This window comes from Parus major, chromosome 1A (assembly GCF_001522545.3).
Source record: "Parus major isolate Abel chromosome 1A, Parus_major1.1, whole genome shotgun sequence".
NCBI lineage: Eukaryota > Metazoa > Chordata > Aves > Passeriformes > Paridae > Parus > Parus major.
The window spans coordinates 34,066,607-34,071,899 of record NC_031773.1 but is presented as its reverse complement, the minus strand read 5'-3'; positions in this window follow the sequence as shown (position 1 = coordinate 34,071,899).

Below are 5,293 nucleotides of genomic sequence, written 5' to 3'. Positions count from 1 at the left end.
CTGAAAGGCTGTGGAGCAGTTATTAAGCCCATTAAAACTAACAGGAGCAGTTCTGACCACGAGAATTAATGCAATTCACATACTTGAGTTTTCTGAAGAAGTTTGCATAAAACAAGAGCAAACCTGAAACCTTGTAAAAAACAAAACCAACCAAACTTGAACTGAACCAAGCCTTTTCCTGAGGGTTGGAAAAAAATTTGATTAATTGTTTAATTTTCACATTCCTCATCTTTTCCATTTTCAGCTGGGAGAAAAAGGGGACAAGAGAGCATTTTGTGGTATTTTTACTGGCCTGACTGAAGCTGAAGAGGTATTAGAGGTAATCTCATGAGAAAGTTTGACCTTGCAAAATTTCCGATTGATTTCCAAAGCCAAAGATTCAGATACATTTGGATAGACTTTGGACAAACATCCAGACTTCAGCATGCCTGCCTGAAATGAAGATCCAAATGTTTTTATATACTTTCCTTCCCGTCCTTGATGAGCACACATTTATATTGTGTGCACATTTGGATGTATTATTTGTGATACTTGGGAAAGTACATGTACATTCAAGTTCTTGTCAGAGGGATTTTGGGGTTGAAGTGCTAATTCATTACTCAAAATAAAAGTTGATATGAAACATAAGTGCTAAGTACTCCAGAAAGTACATTATGAAAAAATGGTTGAGCTATATGCAGTCTTCAATCTCATTAGGAAGTGCAAAAGAGAAGGAATGGAAAAAATTAACTTGTCAACATAGCCATATATAATTTTCAAAGAGCTCAATGTGAGCACAAGATGTTGCGCTGACCATTGAAATAAATCAAAAGCTGTGAATTGTTTCAGAGATTTATTGATTTAATTACCAATCATAACACAATGTGTTTGTTCTAAAGTAATCCTATAAAAAAGGAAAAACATGTATTTATGCAGCTCTTGAACTGAGTAGCAGAGCCTTTGAAACGGGTGAGTTACAGAGAGCATGTAAATCTCTCTTTACTATGCAAAGCTTTAAAAAGCTTTCTATAGAGAAGTGCAGCATCAACAGAGCATGCTGAATGTTAGAGATTCCAAATGAGATCTTTTTGACCTCAGAGTAGCTGAAGATTTCTCTAGGATCTTAGTCATCACTGAAACCTGAAACAGGAAAGGAGCACACTGACCAGGAAGATGATTTAGCATGGGAAAATCATTGGCACTTTTCAGTTTTACATGCAGACAGCACCTTAAAATAACTACCCTGAAACACTTGTACCAGGAGAGCAGGAGCCTGAAGAAAATTACCAGATACTTCTATCTGAGTACTTTTCAGCATTTCAGTACTTGAATATCCTGATTCATTACAAGCACAAGCTAAAGTCTGCTGAGGCAGTTCACAGGCTGCAGGTTTGTGTGAAAGTGCTGTCCTGGGACAGGTCTGCACAGATATGGAAGCCAGTATACCAGAGGAGTATGGGAAACAGGAGGAAGCAAACTGACATATAATTATGGATAGGGAGCAGAAAGGGCAAATATACACAGCATAATGCAAAAGAAGTCACAATGATTAAATTCACTTTCTTATGATGGATCCTTTTGTCAAGGTCAGATTTTCCTCCTCAGGAAATTCTGCTGAAAAACCTTTGTTGGACTGAAGAACCTTGCTGGGGTTGTCCAAAGAACCCACTAGGCATGTGATAGATCTTTTTGCCATAACAGCACAACACAGTTTATACATTTATTTGAACAATACTTGCAGTCCAAAAATTTCAAATGTTTTGATTTTCAGGGACTTGGTTCTTCCAAAATGGGATCGGAGTAAGCTCGTGTGTGTTCAAAGTGAGAAATCAGGGTACAAGGCCCTATGGAATGGAAGGTGAAGTAAGTGAATTCAATTAGCATTTTAGACTAAAAAGTATCTCCTCCTATAAGGAATTGAGAGCAACACAAGGATTCCCATCTATTTCACTTTTGGTCCATTTCCCACATTCAGGGGGATGAAATTAAAGACAAATTAATATTATCTATTTGGGACAAAATTTTATTTTCCAGGCTGTCCCCCGGCAAAATTAGCCTCTAAACTAAATCTTTGGGATTTAATTTGGATCTAATTTTTGTTGGTCATTAAAGAGTAAAGGTTAGTAACATCTAAAATAATGTAACCTACGTCTCCCTCAGAGCTGGAATAAACAGAAATTTTAACGATCTATAAAGTTTTATGAGTGACTGAACTTCAGTCAACAGTGCTTCAGTGGGATTTCTAGAAACATCAAAAGACTAAAAAGTCCAAATATAACACCATTCCACTTTGGTGGCTAAGAGTTAATAAAGTTAAAACCTCTTCCAAACTCTGTCATTTAACTCCATATCATAACTCTTGTTACACGAAGTTACAAGAATGAACAAAGGTTCATTGCCAAGAATTCATAGTAGTAGAAGCAGCAAATGAAAAATGGCCAGAAAGAGCACACTTTTGTTAGGCAACACAATCCAGGTACAAGATTTTGGCTTCTGTGAAAGAAGGGGAAGTGGCCAAAACTGCTTGAGTGTAACAGCCTCCTGATATTATGCAATTATGTAACAATGAGTCTAGTCATTAATATCCATTTCAGCTGTCTCAGAGTCCTGAGCAATGCAATGCCATAACCTCTCCCAAAGTGCATCAAATCAACAGCCCAAAGAGGTTCCCAAGACCTCAGCAAGCTGAATAATAATGATAGCTGAGAATAAATACCTTTGTTCAGTAAAATTAATCATTGCAATGCTGGAGTCTGTGACCAGGTCATTACCTTAAAGGCAGGTCTCGATGTGGCAGCTGAGCAACCACAATGAAAAAGCTCATATGCAGAGGGCATGAAGCTGTTCTTTCCTAGCTCATCACCAGACCAGGGGAGGAAGACCTTATGAGTGAAAATCTGAGCTGGAACTGGCCAGCATGTCACTGTTGTGGCAGGAATACTTCTATGGCTATAAGATAATGCCATTATCTGGGGCTTGTGTTCACTAACTGCAGGAGAGGAGGTGAGAAGACAAAAAGAGTATATGTAAGAGACAAAACCAATGAAGCAACAGAGGCTATGACAGCACTGACCCAGAAACTGAACTTCCCTTGCTGGGAAGAGGTGCAGCTATAGGGAAACCCTTGCACTGTAGTTCAGTGTAGGCAGAGCTAACCACTCACACTCTCTGCTGCAGCCATTTGAGGCTTGAGGCCTCAAAAATACATCTGCAGAGCTAGAGGGAGGAGACTGCCTAGTTTCTATGAAGTCTCTAATTTTTTACTGATTTCCATAAGTTAGGCACTAAACACCTTTCATGGACATGGCCCCTTATCCTCATAAAAACGACTTAGATTCCTTATTAACAATTCCAAATAGAGATTCCTCACAGCCACTGCTAACACTTGTAAAAGTGGCAAGGGCTCTCGTGTGATGTGCAGGTTGGAGGCAGATAGCAAAACTACGTTTTCTCAAGGTCAGTCATGGTGGATGACCTCAGTGGGAGTTAGATGAAAGCATATGAGAAGTACAAATTGAACAGGATTTAGCTGAAACCCCAGCCTTGCATTTGCTAGACCAGTGCAGGAACGGAATTATGGATCTTATTCCTCTGTGCCCAGACAGAGAAGCCTGCAGGGGAGGAGAAATTAAGTATTTTCCACAGTAGTATTCCTTTTTCATAGGGAAGGGCAGATGAAAGCACAGAGGTGACTAAGGAAGAAGCAGAAGTGGTGATCAAGGCTGTCATCTTTGTCAGAACACAGGCAGAAGCAGACAGTTCGATAGGCCAATATATCTGACAGATAGGGTGAGGCTAAATGTGAAGGATCTTAAAAGCAAAGGTAAGTTGCTGGTGTTCAAAAATGCAAAACCTTGTGCAAGGACACAAGAAGAGTGGTGATGCAGCCAAAGCAATGAGCTGGGAACAGGGCTCTGATCCTGCTATTTTAGATTAAAGTGAAGGCAGCAGTAGTGCTGGAACATGGCTGGAGACCAGATTATTGCAGACTAAAGGCAAAAAGATGTGATGTTGCTGTGAGCCTTAGCTGGCTGCTGCAAGAAAGGATGAATCTGTGAGCTATTATGTAAGAGGAGACAAATTGACTTGGCTTATACAGTGACTGAAAGAGGGAGGAGAATCAAAAATTTTCCCTGATTATGGGCTGGAGGAAGTAAGAGGTTAAGAGCAGTTAAAAAATTGGGAAAAATTTACCATAGGTTTAGTTTTAGACATTAACGATTGTCAGAGATGTGGAAGCAAACTGTTAGAATGAGGATTACATAGAGAAAGAGAGAGAAATTTGCAGAGGTAAATTTTTAGGAGATGGGCACCTACAAATGGGATAGAGCTCAGATCTTTAAAGAAATCTTTCTGCCTCTCTGACCTCTCCTGTTGTCTAGGCAGTTGGAAAAGTCATGGGCAACACCTGGTATTTGCTTACTAAAAGCATAATTTGGGAAATTTTGTTAAGTTTTTCTCACTTCAACAGCAGGTTGTGGGTTGGTTACATGGCCAGCTGACTCCACCCCAGACATTGCAGATACTGATGGGGGCTACTGGCAATAATGGTCATAATAGAATTTGTGGGTTTATGGAAAAGGACAATGCTTTTCACTGCAGTGATAAGACCTACCCCAAAATGTGACAATTTCCTGGATGCAAAATGGGAAATCTAGTCTTCTATAGATTTTATATAAAATCAGTAGACAGGGAAATACTTGTTGGACATGTCATTCTCATCAAAACCACCGGCTTTGCAGCCAGTCCCATCAGCATGCCATGGTTCAGTTTTTATGTAGTTTCCTTGCTGCCCCCCTTCTCAATCATTTTTATTGATGGACATGGCACTCTCCTTGCCAGTCTCAAGAGAAATGGGGCAGTAGGGGCTTCTGTGCTGTCTTTTGGTCACTCATTTAATCACAGAGCATCAGACTTGATGTCTAATGTGAGATATCAAAATGAGCTGGCCTTGAAAGTTGCTCCAAGACCCATCTTATGACAGGTTTTAACTCCATCAAAGAGTATCAACAACATTCTCACAGATTTTTTCTGAGAAACTTCACAGAAACTGTTTGAAGATATAATAGTAATTATTTCTTCCTATAAAAAAAAACTTTTTTGACAATGCCTAAAAATCAGAGTGATGGTTGGAGTGCGGAGTTTGATAAACGGAACATCTTAGCAACCTTTCTGGCTTTTAAAAAAAAAGGAAAGAGCCAAGTCTTTTTATACCTGAAATAATTATTAAGAGTTTTTATTAGGAAGAGACCAACGTGTTCAGCTTCTCTTATAGTAAACTTGCCTGGTGGGTTGAGGGAGGGGGGGGGAAAGT